This window comes from Haliaeetus leucocephalus, unplaced genomic scaffold, assembly GCF_000737465.1.
Source record: "Haliaeetus leucocephalus isolate CR32 unplaced genomic scaffold, Haliaeetus_leucocephalus-4.0 Scaffold795, whole genome shotgun sequence".
Lineage (NCBI taxonomy): Eukaryota > Metazoa > Chordata > Aves > Accipitriformes > Accipitridae > Haliaeetus > Haliaeetus leucocephalus.
Window position 1 is genome coordinate 3,701,311 of NW_010973231.1, and position 20,050 is coordinate 3,721,360.

The window sequence follows — 20,050 nt, forward strand, 5'->3', positions numbered from 1 at the left end:
GGCTCCATCCAGCTGCCACTGAAGTTTCTGGTAAGATTTCCATTTACTTCATTATGACCTGGAGCAGGCTTCAGGACTGGATGTGTATCCTGTCCATTTGGAGTAGTATTCCAGTTTAACTAAAGCAACTAGACATACAATGTTTAAGCAATGGAAGAAAAAGAAAAAAGGCAAAATAATTACAAGAGAAAGTTCTTCGACTAAATATCCACAGGTCTTTAATTTACAATGAGGAAACAAAGCTAGTGGCTCAGGAAATCAGTAAATAACATGTAAAGCCTCAGGAGAGGCACAGATGTTTAAAAAAAATCTTTCTGTTTTATGTCTGTACTTCCTGCAGAGCAAACCCAAAAATGTTAAATAATGTGTCTGGGATCTTCCACAAGAAAGAATTCAGATGAGCATGAAGAGCATGAAATTTTAGAAATTTTTAACATCTGTGACAGTTTGTTGTGTGCTTTGGAATAGAAAGGAATACTAAACGAGAAACATTTAGTTGGCACACATGTCCCTCAATTCACTAGCATTTCAGCTAAGCTGAAGGTCAGAATCCAGACATCAAAACTTGACAGATAAAATGTCTTACAACGCTGTCTTGTTTTGCCCAATTCTTGGTCTTATTTTTGATTCCAGGAAAGTGAATGATAAAACTCTTGTTCCTGTCACTGGGAGACAGTTGGGCCCTGCTCTGAAGTTGACATCCAAAATTCTACCAAGAATATGTGGGCAACACTTCCTGTCATGAAAGAATTTAGGATAAAATTGAACATAGTGATTTTTCTTTGTATCTGCATGATGAAGCACCAAAAACGTCCATCCAAAAGATTTGTAGCAGTGGCTGAAACCCACGATGCTTCTGTTTGGCACAACTAGTGCACTGAAAGATTGAGTGTTGAGTTGCTCTGTGATTACAGCTGGGAAGGCATCAGGCACCTCAAACTGTGGAAAAATACTTTTATATTGTTGATTTTTTTTTAGATGATAGTGAACAGTGTATAGAAAGAAAATACATTTTAGCAGTGACGCTACTTGCTTTTGCATTGCTAGAGTGACCAGCTGGTAAAATATAAGATGACCTTGCATGACCAGCCAAACTGCTTCTGTGCATTGTCAGCTTTAAACTGCTCAGCCCTGCGTGCTTTCTGTAGATTTGCTGAAATCCAGCTTTCCGTAGTCAACCTATAACAATCTCAGAAATGTTGCTAAAATGAAACTGCTTCTATTCTTTATGCACGCTTTGTTGTGAATATTTTCTCCAAATATTCTTAAGAACCGTTTATTAACTGACAGCATAAAGAAAACATTTCTGGAGAATGATCTAGGGAGTAGAAAGGAAAAGCTCCTCTTTAAACTGTGTTTAAACCTTTGAAATTGTGAGCATTAAGTGGCCATAGATCTTTTACTAGCTCTGGGAGCTGCAGTTGGTTTCATTCTGAAAAGGAAGTATTCCGGCTGGAAAAGGTTTTCACAAATACAGGCATCCAACATGTTGCCTGAACAACGGCCAAGAGCAAAGTTGTCGGTCACGATAATACCAGAATATCACTCAGTTAATTAGTATCAGGTATCAGATTACTGCTAATAATCGGAAGAGGTTGGCAGAAATGGTTTAGTGAATATGTTTGGGAATTGCAGACAGTTGCACTGTTTTGTTGTTTTTCCTCAGTATTTTTGTACAAAAAGTAAACTTTGAGGAATCTCTTGTTCAGTGCAAGGTGTCACATGGATTTCAGTTTTCAGATAAAAAGTGCACAGACACTATAATGCTCATAAATCAGGATCACTTGTGCCAGACATATTCCCCTTCACTTGATTTAAAGTGAAATGATGATCTGATGGTGAACTCACCTTTTCCATGTTTCAATGAGCTTGGTTCTTTGAAGCATAAGAAACATAGGCTTCGACCAACATGATACTCTGGTCACTCGTGGCTGTTTCAGTGAAACATATCTTTAATTTGTAGTTATTCAAGACATTTAGAGAGAATAAAATATTTTCCTTTCTTTCTCCTAATCCTTTCTTTGCCAGTTTTATGGGATTGTTATCATTCTTGCTTTAATTAGATCATTTCAGAGCAGTGCACACTCTGAATAAGAACAGTCCATGTGACAGAAGACAACACTGGAAATTTTGGCATTACAGCAACTTTTTTCTTCTCATTAAGCGCAGTGTTATATCTGCAGACATTTGTGCCTTTTTTTTTTTTTTTTTTTTTTGAAATTTGACTACTTTCCATAATTCTTACTTTTGATTTTTCTCTTGGCCAAAGGAATCTTGCCCAGCTGGCATCTCTTTAACCCACCGCAGAAGCTTATTCTACCTAATTTTCAAAGTCCGATAAACTCTAACACCACAGTCCCTTCCTGTTTATCTTCGGACAAGTAGTGGTTCACTCCTATCTGTGTGCTGCCCTTACAATAAAGCTGAACAGCTCATTGAAATACAGTCCTGAAAATCCAGGATCACTTGTGCATATTCCATTTTAGTGCAGGCAGGACTTACATTTTCACTGCAACTGTTTGATCTCTAAAATGGAGAATATTTATTAACTAATTTTACTGAAACCCAAGCTCAAAAATGCTGTTGAATGCATTCCTATGCAGAATTTTTTTTCTGAAGTGGTTACAAAAGTGACTTTGGTTCTTGAATAAGATACAGTACTTACCCCTGTAATCCTAAACTTATTGTCCTGACAGCTGGGGAGCTGGAGAGGAGCAGCATTCTCTTTCTTTGTGTTTCTCTCTTTGGCAACTCTTACTGGTGCATGGTGAAAACACTGAAAAGAATATATCTTCCAAAGCACACTCTCGGCTCAGCCAAAAAAAAGAGAGAAAGGAAATTCAGTAGATTAAAGGAAGAGACTATTTATCATAACTGCAAATGATTCCATTAGAATTTTAGCAAAGTTTAGTTTTTAAAGGCTCAAGAAATGAAAGTTAATAACTTCCAGCACCACTTTGAAAATTAGAAAGATTTCTAAGATTATGTGAATAAGAGGTCATCTAGCAGATGAGTGAACGCTTTAGAAGATTTACTTCCCCACTGGGGGCTTGACATCACGTTTGGCACTAAACATTTTGTATTTTCTCCACAAGATGCAGGTTCACACAAGCATGTGCTAACCCATTTAGTACTTAAAAATTTAGAACAAATTTCGTTTGTAGATAGCCTCGACTCTCCGGGAGTTCAGCTCTTGCCTCATACCTGTTGGCGGCCGGAGCTTTTTCAAAGAGAAGCATTTTCAGTGGTGAATGCCTACTGGTGAAACTATAACTTGCTAAAACGTATTAGTTTAACAAAAGTTTTAATTTGGAAAAACCAAGGCTGAAACAGGATTCCTGGTCAAAATCGGAGAGCAGGCTTTCCCACAGTAGCTAGTCTCACACCTGGGTTGTGGCAGATAGTCTGGAGTTATTGCTATGCCTGATTTGCTGCACAGATGTGTAAAATCAGATTTCATCCAACTTTAGTGATGATGAGAAATGAACTTTTTTACTTACAATTTCAAGTACCTACTGTCATTGCTAGCTTTTTCTCCATGTATCTGTCTGCATATTTACACGCTCCTTATGTCTGTGGTTTTGGGGTACCTGCTACATGTATAGGGGCTTGTGGCACAAAGCCAGCAAGTTCAGATGCAATGCATTACGCGACAGTAATACAGAAAGCCACGACTGCCAGGGAACTAACTACTTTAACCAAGTATCCACAATGGTATCTGGAGTACCAAAGAATTTAGGTTAACATAACCTTGTATTTTTCATTATCGTCTTTTTTTTCTAATTTGTTTCTGCATTTACAGCTTTGGAAAGGCATTTTTGAGAGAGGCAAGGAGTCTGTGGCAATTCTGGGAATAAAAGTCAGATCTCCTGGCTGCAAATCATGTGCCTTGACCACAAACATTTTCCTTCTCAGAAAATCCAATTTTGTCCTGGTCCTGGCTTGTATCCTTGATTATTGGATTATTGCACAGGGTTTTTTTGGTTTTGGGGGTGGGAGGGTGTGGGGGGATGGTTTGGGGCTTGTTTTTGGGGGGTTTTTTGTTTTTTTTTTTTTTTAAGAATCTGCAGGTTTGGGGTTGGTTTGCGTGGTATCATATGATACTTCAGATTAATATCTCAGATGAACAATCTTTGAATATTAAGAGACAGTATTTTAACTTCAGTTGTTTGGGGTGTTTTTTAGCGATGACTACAGTTATCTTTCACAATTGTCTGTCCAGGATGTGTCTGATCCCATGATTGCTATTTCATTTTAACAGTGATAAGGATGTGCCTTTTTAAAAGGTGTGGAGGTACTTGAGTATGACGAGGTCCTTCAGATACCAGCTACCATTTGGATTTTTAATGAGTCCTTGCTCATGTAAGCAACGAAAGCTGTAAAAGAGAGCTCAATAGGCTAAACAGATTTTCATTTTTAAATGAATTGTTTTGTTTGGGGTTTCATTGTCATTGTTCGTTTGTTTGTTTGTTTTAAAGAAACTACTTCTGGGCAATTATAGTTATCTTATTAAAAGTATGTCTTCCACCTCTCGGTGAAATACTAGGAGGAAAGTGCTTCAATACTGTCATCTTTCTAGATACTAACAGGTGTTTTTCTGTTGAAGTTCTTAAAGTCCTAAACTACATGAAATATTTTTAATACATAAATACTGTCAAAATCTTCAGAAGCATTTTTAGAGTCTGCTCTCAGTGTATAGTTCATTTGTGGAAGGATAATTAGGAACTTAAAAGAGTTGACGGTCTTCCTTTGCAGTTAAGCATTGAAGTACTCAGGAGGGGTTTAAGAAATATGCAGGTATCTCTTAGATTTGTATTTCAACACTGTTTTCAGGTCTTGCATGTTCTTTTTTGGAGTGCTGTGCTCTGTAAATACCTGGAATTTGCTGTAAAATTGGAGCAATAATAACGGTGCTTTGCTGTTCTGCAACGTTCTCTCTTCTCAGTGCCTATGGAATGCTGCTCTGACAAGTACAGCAGCGTATACAGTGTCAGCAAACTACGGAATATTACATGTAGGATCCCAAGTCAAGACTGCCAGATATCTACTTTGAATTTCATGATCAGAGATATGGTCCTTCTTTTCTGAGTTGCTTTTATGTAAAACATATTTTTCCTTTCCTTCCTATTGGGTCATTTACATTCACATGCTAAAAGCTTGCCTTGAAGTGTGAACTGTAAAGGACTGCAGTCTTTCATATACAAACGCATTTGAGGACCTGGCTGCATTTGTGAATGGAGTGGAGATACAGATGCTTAACATTTGTAACGCAGCCACAAAACAGTATATCTGAAATCATGTATTTATAAAAATTAAGTACAGAATCACTGTTCTCCCAACTCCCAGGAAGTAAATGAAAGCTGGCTACCGTGTTGGGGGTAGAGGGAGGTCATCGACACTTGGTACTAAAAGAGTCATCTTAATCTGCTTAGAAAAATCATACTTCTCTTCATTTTTTCCTATCTTGTTTATCATATTTTTAACCATAACGTACATGCATGATGTTACAGCGTGGGGCAGGGATACTGCTCTCTGCATATATTTCTTAAGATTCAGCAAAATGGTGCTTTGGTTCTGACTGGAACTTTTAGACAGGAGTGCAGCATATTTTTAAGTCATTAGTACCAAGTATATAATCAGAGCTCTTTCTGTGATATGCTCACTGCTCTAGGCAGGTAGCGTCCAGTAATTAAGAGAGTGGGAGGATTTGCAGACTTCATACCCAGGGCAGTGTAGCATGCACGTACTTTTAGCATCTCATTCTCTGGAGAGCAGTGAATTGGTTAATTATTTTCTGTGATGTATGTGTGTCCTCTAAAGTCACAAGAAAATGCTGTTTAAAGCAAGGAGTTGAATGCAAAACATTAGATGTAATTTGTTACCATGCTCAGATAAACGTGATAAAAATAATTCCCCTTAAATAATATGTGGTGGATTAATGTGTGATGTGGAAAATACACTAAATGTGCTTGTGAGGAAATGACCTCCATAATTCATTTGAACTGCACCTTTCATCTGTTATGAGCAAATTTGTCAAAGGGATCATTCTGTATCCCCAAATCTCCAGCATACCCCTGATATATCTTCCTAACTCTCACTTTTCTGCTTTTTTTTAATCTATCAGAAGGAGGAGAAAAGGAGCAGAAAAGCAAAATATGATTCAGATAAGGCATAGATTCAAAGTATAGAAGCCGCAGTGGGGATTAGAGAAGAATGTAAATTGTGCAGGACAGCGGTTCAATAGAGTCTCTGTGCCCGCTTGTCCTGTTGTGTTTTATTCAACTTCTGTTTAGTTTAACAAAACCTGCTGTAATTATAGCATCACATTGTTTTATTACACGCACACACAAGGATCAAACAAGGACTGATATGATTCTGTTAACAATTTTTAATTCTTTGGGTTTTGTCATACCTTACGTTTAACTGAGTGGAGGAGAGAAACTCTGAGAAGATAAGCTCACATAAAGCTGGAAGAAGCCTTCCTGATTAAAACCTCACTTTCCTGCTTTTTCAGTGCCATGTATAGAAAAGCATCTTCAAGAAAGCTTTCTAGTATAAACACTTGCAGACAAAAAGCTACTGCATTTTAGCTTCAGTCTTCATTAAACTCCTTTATATAGACTTGGATTATTCAAACAGGAAACTATTATTTCATAACTATAAAGCTTTTTCTCATTCAGTGGAAAGGTTTTGTGGTTATTAGTAAATTAGTTTATTAATTCCTATTCTTAGATATTAATTTTCCACCCTTAAGTGAAAACAGACCTGTCTAGTTCAATCATATAAAATCCTGCCTGCATTAAGAAATCTGTTCTGCAAGTCACTTTGGGTCGTCCAGACCTGCAGTAACGCGTCCTGGTCACGCAGTTTGCAAATGGGTCTCCATCCCTGCTCCGATTATACTGTTTTTTTGAAAAAATTGGGATGGCTGTGTGGCCTTTTGCTGTGGCAGAAGGGTTGGCTGTGAAGAGGCCGTTGTACTAATCCCTGTGGAGCTCACCGTCGGCACACCAAGCTCCTGCTGCCGCCGGGATTTGCCCCGTTATCTGGGAGCCGCAGCATTTTGAAGACTGCTGTAGGGCCAGTGTCACACCTTGCTGCTGTTGAAATTGCTCTGCCTTTTTTTTTTTTTTTTAATTACATATAACCGTAGTAATCAAATCAGTAGTTCATTCTTTTCGGAGGCTTTAAACTTAGTTCATAGGGTCATAGGACAGTTCAGGTGGGAAGGGACTTTTGAAAGTAATCTAGACCAACCCCTTGCTTAGTTATAAGCTACAAAACTACATGAAAAAGCAGTTCTTTTAAGTTTTTATTATTATTATTATTTTAAAGTACATATTTTTGTTGGATCCTCACTGATGATATAAAGCACCTTATTTAAGTAAGCTTACAAAACCCCTTCAGCTAACATAGCTTCTCTCATGTCTATAAAAATTCAATTTATGTGTGTGTGTGACTTTGAAAAGCTGACAATTGCAGATTTGTTATATGTTTATTTTTTAAGTTTCATCCACTTCTTGATCTTTCTTTCAAACTGGAATCTTTTGTGTCTGATAACACCGTTGGGGAAAAAATAATAAAATACAACTTTGAAAATATTGTTCTATTACACAATGAGATGAAAATGCTTATCCTAACCATTAACTTCAGTAATGTGGTGGGACGTATATAAATTATACTTAAAGTAATGGATTTTAGAAGGCAAGATGACTGGAGGGTGGAAATACATTTCTTTTGAGGTTGAATCCGTACATCTGTCTTTAGAAGATGTGTTTCCTTTCCTTTCCACTGAATTGTGCTGCTAGTGAGAAGTGTTAGGTAATGGTCCTCCTAAAAATAGCTTCACTGTAGAAGCGCCTATTTGTATTTTCAGAAAGGTGTGACGGTGCCTTTGGTTTTATTCTTTAAGTACCAGTATCTCAGTAGGACAGCTCAGGGATCTGCTGTGTTTTCTTGTATCTGAATATTTATCTCTACAGACAGTGAAGCACAGATCATTACATGTGTATGTTAATTGGGTGTGTTCCCTGATAGTCTCCTAACTCCGTTAGTGCCAGATGTCTGTCCTGGAGTCCAGAAGAACTCTCTTTACTGTTGCTTAAAGTATCTGGTGCATCTACAACCATTTGGTGTCTTGCTATCATCATCTGCCAGCCACTCACCATGAGAGCGGGGCAGGAAACAATTTTCCCATCCCCTTAAAATTTTCAGCGATTATTTAAAAAAAAAAAAAAAAAAAAAAAAAAAAAAGTATCTTAAGCCTGTTCCCCAGAAGGGGAAAACCTACCAAGATTCACCCCCAAAATAGCTTGTCCTTACTGTTCCTTGACAGTGACTTCAGATGAGGAGATTCAGATCGAAAACTCCAAGCTGGGTATCTTTTTGAATAAATCTTTTGGAACGATAATTTCCTCATGAAAAGTATTTAATGTCCCAAATTCCTGACTATTTCTATGCACTAGAGCCACTATTTGCACATAGATGATCTGTCCTAGTTGCAAAGGGTAAATTTTTTTTCCATCTGAGTGACTGCCAAGGCTTTGGGAAAAGTGGACATTGCAGACTGATTTCCCTGTCACCGCGCCACATCATCCACGCTTCATATAATATCATTTAATATATCTGCTGAGAGTACGGGTGGAATTTACTGCTGCTTTTTTTCTCTGTAGTCACTGTCAGTGACACAAATCTAGTAGGAGTAGTAGGTACATATCTGTTCTCACAGTGCTTTTTTGCAAAAGGGGAGGGTGTATACCCATATCTACCTCTTTCTATTACCCACTTAAATGTCAATTTTGGCTCTAATTTTAGTGCTTCATTTTATTATTCATAGTATTATACTGCATTATACACTGTTATTTTTATATTACATTGTACTTGAAAAGTACATTATTCTAGGCATTGTACCAGCATAATAGATGACTGTCTTTCACAGCCTAAAACTGAGGATCTAAGGATTTACAGTCCTACTGTATTTAACCCAAATCCCTGCTGCAGCGTATAACTTTAAAAGGTCTACTCACTGGAAATTTTGACCTAACACATACTCTATGCCCGCGGAGGTGTTGGCTCTTAAGGGACAATGGGAAGGGGGAAGAAAGGGAAAAAGTAGTCTAATTTTTTTTTCTCGCCGAAGTTGGGTATACATTGGGGGTTGAAGGCTAAGAAGGTCTGGAGCTAATTGGCGTAGGAATCAGAAATAGCAACAACGTACTCGTACACCAGGTAACTATGAGCCCTGTGGATTTTCACAGCACAGATCCGCAACCGGTTGAACTCTAGGACTGCTGCAACCAAGGACCTAAGGCTGCTTCAGGACATCCACGCGGGCAGGAGCAGCTTTGGTGAATGCAGCGTATGTCTGCTTTGGCCCAGAATATGATGTTTTTCCCACTGAATGCAGTAAGGCGGCTTCCAGATGTTTTTCCCGTAGCTGAGATTTTTCTGTTGGCTCTTAGGTGCGGGCTTAGAGCGCGCGTCCGTTCGCTCCTCCCTTTGTAGCACCACAAAGGGTGCGTGATGTTCGTCAAGAAGCTGGCAGTACTGGGCCAGTCTATATGCAGAAACTATACCGACACATCTGGATCTTGGGCATCTGGCACATCGCGAGGGCTTGCACAACACTGGTTTGCTCTACAGCTCTTGGGTGTTCAACACATCACCTCGTTCTCTGGTACTGGAGACAGTATGATTTGTTGAATGTGATTTGAATGTCTTATTAAATTGTGAGTGAGTCCTTTAAAAATGAAATCCTGTATAGGCAAAATGACTAGATAATTTCTACGTACTATAAATCTCTCTTCTGATTTATGGTTATTTCTGTTCATTCTATGAATAGATCAGCAGTAAAAGGAACACACTGATGAACAGCTTTTTTGATACCTTCCTTGACTAGTAGCATATAAATAATTTTTGAAAGTTACTATTAACTTCCCTGGTGGGACAATAAAAATGCTAAATTATTCTAAAGACTGGGAACAGCTCTACCCACCAATTTATTTCTTATAATACCAATAATAGGCCTGGTAGCTTCATGATTATTTTCTTTAAATAATTCAAAAATAAAACCAAAAAAACCCACCAAGGTGTAACTGTGAGCTATAGACCTTGTAGGGTAATCTTCGCTCATATATATCTTTTATTTATAGACTTAAAGGTTTTTTTATGATAGTCTTCCACAGCATAGCTGGGTATCTCATAAAGTTTAATGGCTTTTTCCTAACAAAGCTTATCTTTTGAGGGAACAATATCTCTATTATAAGGACAGGTAAGGAAAGCACAGTGAGCTCAGGATTAGCCAAGGTCACAGTGGAAGCACACAATAGTAACAGAGGTGGAGTGCAACTTCAAAATGGTGTATTAACACATAGTCTCTCTCTCCACAATATCCTTCCCACTGCCACATGCTGCTTATTTATGAAGAACATCACCATGTACTGTGAGATTTAGTTTCGTGTTAATGGCAAGGCGCCTACAAATATTTCTCCTCTCCCAATGCTCTTTGAAAACGCGCTCATCAGTACCCCAAAACGTCGCCTGTGAGCCGTTCTCGCTGTCGCCGTCGCTATTCAAATGATAGAAACATGCAGGGGAAAAAAAAAGCTTCGCCCGTATGAAAGGATCCCCACGATGGAAAGCGACCTCCGGCCGTCAGACGCGTCGGGCTGCTTCACCGCGTGATCCCGCATAAGCCAGGTTGACTTCCAGCCCCCGAGCACAACGCGTGGTGGTGGGGGGGTGTCACCCTCCGGCTCCCCTGCCCGCTGCTCCCAGGCCACGGTCCCGACCTTCCCCCGTGGGGAGCGTGACCCTTGGGCTCAGCGCACTCCCAGCCGGAGCGCGAGGCTCGGAGCACGGCTCTCTGCCACAGAAATGGTAATAGGAGAAAACATTTGTCTTTGGAGGCACCGCTGCCGCCAAAGAGTATAGTCACCTCCATTCTTATTTAAATAGGGGGCATATCCAAGGCTTCGCTGGGTTTAAAAAGCTCTGTGAGATCTTCCAGGAGAGAAAAAGAGAAGCATGCTGTCAAGCTTCTCTGGCAGTTAAAAGAAAAATAAAGGGACACTCATTCTGCTGTGATTTCGAGTGCGTAATTTCAGTGATGCGTATGTGCATATGTACGTATGCATATATATATGTGCGTGTATAATAAGTCCATGTGTGCAAAGAAATACATCTTATAGTTCATCATTGGCAAAAAAATAGGATGGCTGAATTGTTTGATGAAGGTGATCTGTGGAATTAGAAAGTTTCTCATGTCATTAATCTAGATTCACCCAAGTAATCTTCTGGAATTCAGTGGAGCTGTTTGTATGAATGAGAGATGCTGCACCTTGTCCTTGAGTTAGTCTCACCGAGTGGTTACTGCGTGGGTTGAAATGACCCACAACTGAAAACCATCACATTTTGCATCTTTTATACAAAACTTGCTTCAAGCACTTCCAATATTGTTTCCACTACCTCATTACGTGGAAAACAAGTTAATTAGCTGCATTATAGAAAACTGGACGTTTCCAGGGTACGATACTTGAAATGTTGTTACTTCTTACTGTTACGGTATGTGTGATGCTTATAATTCAAACTGAATTTCTCTCAGAGGAGATTTATAGTCTGAGGATTAGATTAGTTTGTCCTCCACATCCTTCAATAAGAGAGGGCATGGAAGGAGGACCGAAAGGTCTTGGCAGCTGGTGCAGTGTACTTCTGGATATGTAGGCTTCTACCCAGCAGGTTATTTCTTGGAGTTATTGTGACCCAGAACAGCTCTGTGTAACGTTTCCCATCTCTTCTTCAATCTCCACTCACATGCAGAGACCTGGGAGAATCTTTTTGTTCATCAAGATGAAAAAAAAGAGATATCTAGCACCTTAGAAGAGAAGTAGGGAAATGGTAAAGGAGACGAGGAAGAGGTTGATAAGTGAATATTTTCATATCAGGGACTAGTGCAATTAGCTAGATTTATGTATTTATCTTATTCTTTATTTTAATAAAAGTGTAGCTTATACCCAGCCTTGAAGAATAATGCATTTTTAAAATAATGTAACAGAGCAATGGCAGAGTAAATGGATGGAGATGGTATGCAAAATTGTTTTACATGTTACATGTGAAATATGAGGTGCCATGGCTGCTGCTGGCAATTACTTTTTTAAAGCCCATTCCTCTCAAGGATTTTGTTATTTATTTTTTATGTTCTTTAAGGCTATGCTCTCATTGTGACAATTCTCGTAACATATTCGCTCATGTATAAATAAATGTACATTATGAGGGCTTCTCGTGTTTTTCAGGTTCTACGACTTTTTTGTTTCTCACTCGTAGAATCACAGGATGGTTGAGGTTGGAAGGGGTCTCTGGACATCACCTGGTCCAAGCCCCCTGCTCGAGCAGGGTGACCCAGAGCCAGTTGCTCAGGACCATGTCCAGACAGCTTTTGAATATCTCCAAGGAGGGAGATTCTACAAGTTACCTGGGCAACCTGTGCCGGTGCCCGGTCACTCTCACAGTGAAAAAGTGTTTCCTGATGTTCAGAGGGAACCTCCTGAGTTTCACTTTGTGCCCATGGCCTCTGGTCCTGTCACTGGGCACCGCTGAAATGAGCCTGGCTCCATCTTCTCTGCACCCTCCCTTCAGGTATTTTTATACATTAAGAAGATCCCCCTCAGCCTTCTCTTCTCCAGGTTGAACAGTCCCAGCTCTCTCAGCCTTTCCTCATAGGAGAGGTGCTCCAGGCTCTTCATCATCTTCATGGCCCTTCACTGGACTCTCTCCAGTATGTCCCTGCCTCTCGTACTGGGGAGCACAGAACTGGACCCAGTGCTCCAGCTGTGGTGTCACCAGTGGTGACCAGAGGGGAATGATCATTCTGTTATAATCGGGGTTTGTTCAAGTTTGCTTGAAAACTTGCCATGGTCTTGACTGCGAAGGGTCTGCCCAGACGTCCCAGCTGGTTTTACAGTGCTCTGCCCCAGTTCTCAAACAGGCCAACATTTGTGACAGTGACAGGCTGAGATAATGAGAACTGGTTAAAAACCAGTTGATGCTACGTGCACATTAGGTGCTTTCACTAAGCTTTCTCTTCGCATGGCAGGCCAGGGCCAGGGCCAGGGCCTGATCCAGTACCAGTTGACCACGTGAGAAAAGGTGCTGGTGACGCAGGGAAGACACAGGACCAGCCCATGAGCCACCCAGTCGCAGTTCAAAGTTGTCGGCGTGGAAGTCGGTACGTGTTGTCCTTCTGGCTTCAGGGAGAGTTGGAACAGCTCCTCAACGGCCTCAGAAAACCTAACGGCTGGTGGCGCGTCAAAACTCAAATCAAATATGAAGTTTACTTGCAGATGAATTGAATATTTCTCTGGAAATTAAAGCTGTCCTTTTTGTCTTTTGTAAAAGCTGTAAACGTCTCTGTATTAGCAACTCTGTTTTCAGCACAAATCCAAAATGCAGTCCCATACCAGCTACTAGGAAGAAAATTAACTCTATCCCAGCCAAACCCAGCACATTGTTTAAACTCTCTGTGAAAAGCTGGTATGTAGGACGAACGGGATTTTTTACCACTTGATCAGGGTTGATTTTATATTCCCCTTTTTGGTAATCTAAGATGCCTCGGAGAACTGTGTACATGTCAGGCTACATTTTATTGTAGAGCTTAATTGCTGCAAAGGATGATCTATCTGCTAGAAATTTTGTTCCCGTTAATAAACTCTCTTGGTAGTTATATAAACATTTACTGTAGTCCATTAATGAAAAGTGTGCTGGTGCAGGTGTTGAGTGTACCACAATAAAATTTTAGCAGTCAAGAGGTTGTTTATTGTACTCAGTCACATATTCTGTTGTACTCCCAGGTATTGAGACTGAAATGGAACAAATGAAAACCCAAGATTAGAGCCTCTTAAAATGGGAAGTAAGTTAAAGGACAATATTTTTAGCCACTGTGCCTTTTTTTCAGTTGCAAAACAATGCATGATTAATTTAGAGGAAATAATATTTCTCCAAGCAGACTCTCCTTTTTTTTTTTTTTTTTTACATAATAAATACTATTGCCATAAAAACAATGGAAACCAAGAACTCTTGACAACTCATTTTAGGTCTGGTAGGCTTGAATGTAAACTGAGCTGCCCAGAGAGAGTTCGTGAAAGAGTTTACTTGCTGTAATTGTAATAAAGGAAATTTAAAAACCACAATCTGTTTCAAGTCAAGAATGAACAACTGAATATTGTCTTAAACATCCCCCCCCCCGTTCTTGGCATGCCTGTGCTCTTTAGGCAAGTGGCATTATGGGACTCAGGATATAAGAAACCTTTTAGATAAGTAAAACTGTGTTGTTTCTGAACCCTTCAGTCCATTAATTCAAAGTTTGTAATTTCAGAGTCTTTCCTTTACAGTGTAAGAAAATAAAATATAAAAGCTAGAAATAAGTCATAAGTAGGGATCAAATCCTATAATCTATTTGTTTCTGGTATTACAATTCATTTGGTAAACTTTACATGCCTAATGGGTTTAATATGATGTTAAATGCATTCAGCCATTTTATGCAATGTATCTTCATTATTTTTTTCTATTTATTCCAGAAAGGTGTCCTTTCTCTGAATATCATGCCATTGTAGATATTACAATATTACAAGAGCATAACAAAACATTTTTAAAAGAACTGGGGCGGAGGGAGATGTGAACGTTTGTGGCTGGCATTAAGCCTTCATTTGAAAACGAAGATTAACGCCTTTATTATATGATATTATCATTATAATATCAGTTTTGGTGTAAGCAAAATATGGATTTCTGGCCCAGTTTCTAGATGACCTGCATATGTAATAGAAGGGGTTTTTTATAGGTTTCTTTCTTAAGGTGGTGTGCTGGCTAGTGTACCTACCAAGTGACTATGTCTGAAGAATCCACGCTCATGATGGTGCTCACAGTTTTACACGGTTTAACCATAGGAGGGAGCCTCTCCTCTTTCAAAGTTACGCGGGAAGAGGCAATCATGGGCCTTTGGGGAGTTATCTTCCTGCCAGTCTGCATTTGGAAGTGTAAATGCTTCTTTTTTTCCCTATGAGGCTGATCCACTGCAGTTTCACAGGCAGGTACATTTGCATGGGAGTCAAGCCTGCTCATGCCACAAACAGCTATGTAGAAACTATCAAACCCTGCTCCCAACGGATTTTAGACTGTGATCATACTTGAACATCAACGGGACTCATTTTGGTAGAAAACAGCCGGGTCACGTAAGTAACTGTCAGCATCAGCATCACTACAGCTGCTGCAGGAAAGAGCGTTTGTTTGCCTGATGCTGCGTGGGTTGTACTCCAGCCTTTTCCACGGCATCTCTGTCTTCATTACTGACAATCGTTATTGGACAAGTAAATATTTTGGTGGTTGTCCACTTAGCGCAATCCAGTTAGGTTTGACCTTAGCACAAAGTTTACACAGTTCCAAATAATCAGTTCCATTAAAACACAAATTTTAAGTGGAAGGAAACCCGTGTGCGAGTATATTTAAACATGTTGGTGACTCCATTGATTACATTGAATTGGATCGATAAGCTGATGTGAGAGAGAGAGAAATTAATCTGTCAAATTAAAAACTATGAAAGAAATGTATAAGGGAAATAGATCATTAGAGAGGAAAAACCAGAATGATTAGAGAACTTGAGCAAAAGAATAACATAAAATGACTGATCATTAGAGCTTAATACTGTTGTGGTTTAACCCCCGCCAGCAACTCAGCACCACGCAGCTGCTCACTCACTTCCCCCCCGCAGTGGGATGGGGGAGAGGACTGGGGAAAAAAACAAACAGTAAAACTTGTGCATTGAGATAAGAACAGTTTAATAGGACAGAAAGGAAGACAATAATAATAATGATAACAACAATAATAATAAAATTACAATAACAATATAAGGATTGGAATATACAAAACAAGTGATGCACAGTGCAATTGCTCACTGCTTGCCAACCACTGCCCAGTTAGTTCCCGAGCAGTGATCCACCCCTCCTCGCCAACTCCCCCCAGTTTATATACTGGGCATGACATCCCATGGTATGGAATACCCCGTTGGCCAGTTTGGGTCAGCTGTCCTGGCTGTGTCCCCTCCCAACTTCTTGTGCCCCTCCAGCCTTCTTGCTGGCTGCGCATGAGAAGCTGAAAAATCCTTGACTTAGCCTAAACACTGCTTAGCACCAACTGAAAACATGGGCTTGTTATCAACATTCTTCTCATACTGAACCCAAAACATAGCACTGTACCAGCTACTAGAAAGAAAATTAACTCTATCCCAGCTGAAACCAGGACAAATACCCAAATTAAATTAAATTTTAGATAATTTCATTTTTTTTAATCTATATAAATGAGATCTAAAGGAAGCTACCCTTAAAGTTTTTATGTAGTCAGAAATTATTTCCCAGGTTACTTGTGCTTGGTGATTCAGCTTGAGTCTCCCTTTCGTGGTGAGCAGAGGTTTCTCTGACGTTTGACTGTCAGGCCTGCCATCCTCTTCCTCATCTTACAAGTCTGAGCTGGGGCACTGGGGCTGGAGTGGTCTCTAAATGAGAGATGGTGATTTTTGCTGAGATGCCATAGGGATGCATAGTGCCTGGAGTAAGAGCTCACAGTAGACTCAAACAGGAAAAGTGGGGTGTCACTTAGGCTGACCTATTTCTCCAGCCTTGCAAAGGTGCTTTTCCAAGTTTCTCCCCTTATTACTCCAGTTCTGGGCCATATTATTGCTTTCTGAATCCTCTGCCCAGTCAATGTATACTCTAAAATCTGTCCTGGATAGCAACAGGTTTATCTTGCCTTATTCTGCACAAATACAAAAAAAATTTCCCACATTTTCTCACAGCAAGAGCAGTGCATGGTATTAACTCAGGCATTTCTCACACCTAATATTCTACTACTTTTCTTGCGTATATTATTGGATAATGTCCAGATACAGTCATATGTTATTTTTTTCTTGTCATGTGAATGTGATGATAACTCCTAGGAGGAATCTTTAATGAGGGGGTAAATCTGCAACAGTGCTTATATTACAGCTCAGTACTGCAAATTCTTCTTCATATAAGTAGATTTCTTGTATGGAGTCTGATTAACTGTAAGACACTAATGCTTGTGTTTGCAGTAGTTTGCAGGGCAGTTTCCCATAAGCTATTTATACCATATGTCAGTATGCCACTTCATTCCTTAATTCTCCTCCCTCTTCCCAAATACACCCAACTATATTAATTTCTCTTTGTTTTGGAAAAATGGGCAAGAATACTACTATGTAAATCATTGTGTATATGTTTTCACTGTAGTAATATCCAAAAGTTGGAATTCCAACTGTGCTGCAAACCTCTGAACCACAGGGAAAATATATGTGTCTCCTCTGAAGAACTTAACAGCCTGAGGCTTCAAGCCTAGGAATTTTTTATGCAGATGTTTGTCTTTAAATACTGACGGGGTTACAAAAATCTCGATGGTTGGGCTTTCAAAGGCCTTTCAGTCTTCTCAGTGCCCATGTGTGTGCGCCTGCTCCTATCAGTCTGCCTTTAGGGCAATTGTGATGACGATATCTGATCATTAAAAAAATTTCAGGGAATGTCCATACCGCGGATGTCTCCTGGTCCCAGGCTGGCGCAGAGGGCTGCAGAGGATGGGCTGGATTGGGGGATTTTTCCTGGCTGCACAAGAGCAGTACCCCACTGTCCAAAATGACAGTTGTTGGCTCATCTCTGACCAGTCCATCTCTGACCAGCATGCCACGTACGCCAAAGCCTCTGAGAAGGTGCTAGCAATGCTTTTTCTGCCCCCTCTATAGACAGCAACATCCTTCTTGCTCCTTACAGTTTAAGGATGGAGGAGGAATGAAGACTTAACGTTTTACAAGCCACAGGCGGCTCTTTCCATTTGCTGTTTTAATTTTGCTCTTCTATCAAACTTCAGGAAGACTGACGCGTTTACTGAAGTTCGCAGGCTAGATGCACCAGTGTTGGCTGACGTGCTTTGAAGTTCCAAGCCAGATATCCTCAGTTTCACACATACACTCCTAATGTAAACCCAGCTGCACTGCTGAATTCTTGCTTTCATCCAACTCAGAAACACAAGCAAAGAGAGAGTGGGTTTAGACTGAGCCCATGGAGATCAAACCCAAAGGAAATGCTATTAGAAAACCCTTGTCAAAGTGAAACACTGACTTGAGTAACGTTCTTGCTAGAGTGACTCTCTCTAATCATCTGAGTTTCTTCTTTCTTTTCCTTTTACCCAACTATGTTTTTCTATTATGTTCTTCCCTTGTTGCTAATAGTCATCCTTCCTTCTCACCCGGTCACTCCTCTTCCAGTTTGCAGAATTGCCACCACACTGCTTTCTCAGAAGATAGATCCTGTGAAGTAGCTAAAGAATACCCCTCAAACTCACTGTACATATGTTACAGGCTGGCTAAACATAGATCATTAAACAGCCTTCGAATGGTAAAGTTTTCATATTAATTGACTGTGCTGAGCCTGTTAAAAGGTGTGCTCTCTAGAGCATCTACTGACTATGGAACTTATGCTTCTTGATCAAATGCTTAAAAGTCAGAAGATGTGTGTACCCCTAAAATGCGCATTTCCTTCTGTTTATAAAGATACGCTGCCTCCATTTTCTACACTGCCTTTAAGAATTACTGGGAGTTTCTTTGTCAGAGAAGGTAAGCAAAAAAAAAAAAAACCCTCCAAACAACTGCAGTGGATTGCACTAATCAGTCACACCAGCGAGTCTCAAAGAGCTTAGTAACCTTTAAAGTTTAGTTTTGCTGGAGTCTCTTCCAGCGCAATTGCCTCCACCACTCTGCTTGTAGAAAAGATTATTTGAAATGCACTTAGCTTTGCTATTAAAAATGCAGGGCTGTTATCCAAATGACCTTGCCTTATGCTTTTTGCTAATCCAAGAAACATGGAAAGGAGTAAATGCCATGGAAAAAAGGTGTTTTTGACAGATGATACAGATAAAAGAGGACAGAATTGTGAGCAAGTAAAGAAAAAACTATGGAGCAGAGCATGTAAACCTGTGATATTTCCTAAAGCTCATACTTCCTTCAGGCATTTGTCATGAGTTAGTCTGAAAGTTATGTTCTGGTACAAGAATGAGAAGCTGTTGTTTTTGGTATTATGTCCTATTGTGAGATTTTTTTTTATTTTTTTTTCCTGTTGCAAACTCATTTTAACCAGCTTCCAAGTACAAGGGTGGCTACATGTTTCATGCTTCGTTCTTTTTTTTGACAGATAGAGCTTTTTTCATTTGTGTGTATCATAGTTAAGTATATCCCGGTTGGTATGAGCTTTTGTTATTTAGAGGTTATTTATTTATATAAAGTGGTCTGTGATGAGGTCCTATTGTTTCTAAAACATTTAATGTACTTTCTTCTTTACAACGGGAATGCTCTCAGATTGAGAGAGACAATGACAGCAGTTTAGAAGCTGTAATTGGGATATAAACGGTTCACAAGTACATCTCTTAAAACTCCTTTTTAAGGGGTGAAATTCACACCACACGACTTTCACCATGCTGGAGTCCCACCTGAATCCCTGAATGGGGTCACCTAAAGCAAGCATGTAATTCTAACGTGGTTCTCAGAAAGAAAAATAATAACATTGGAGTTAAATTGATGAAACAAGATAACTGCAAGTATTCCTCTGTATAAATCCATCAGATTTTGCTTTTTTTCGGTATCAATCAATCTCTGGCTTCTGTTTGATTATCCTTCAGTATTATCAAGAGTTGGGTATTATCTCACAGAAATTCTACAGAAAGAAATATATTCAGAAGTATAAGAGTATTCATAAGTATGAAAGCACATAAATACCATGGTCTGGAACAAAGTGAAGCTTTTTAGAAAGACAACAGTATTTTTTTAAAGAATGAATAGGATTCACATATATTTATGATAAATTTTTGCTACTGGAGTAACTTTGTATATATTTTTAGACAGAATTATGAATATCAGATCTGAAACTAGAAAGAATAGCAACATAAGTTGTGTGATAACAAATACAAAATATTTAAGAACTTTATCTCAAACATATGGTAGACTAGTCCC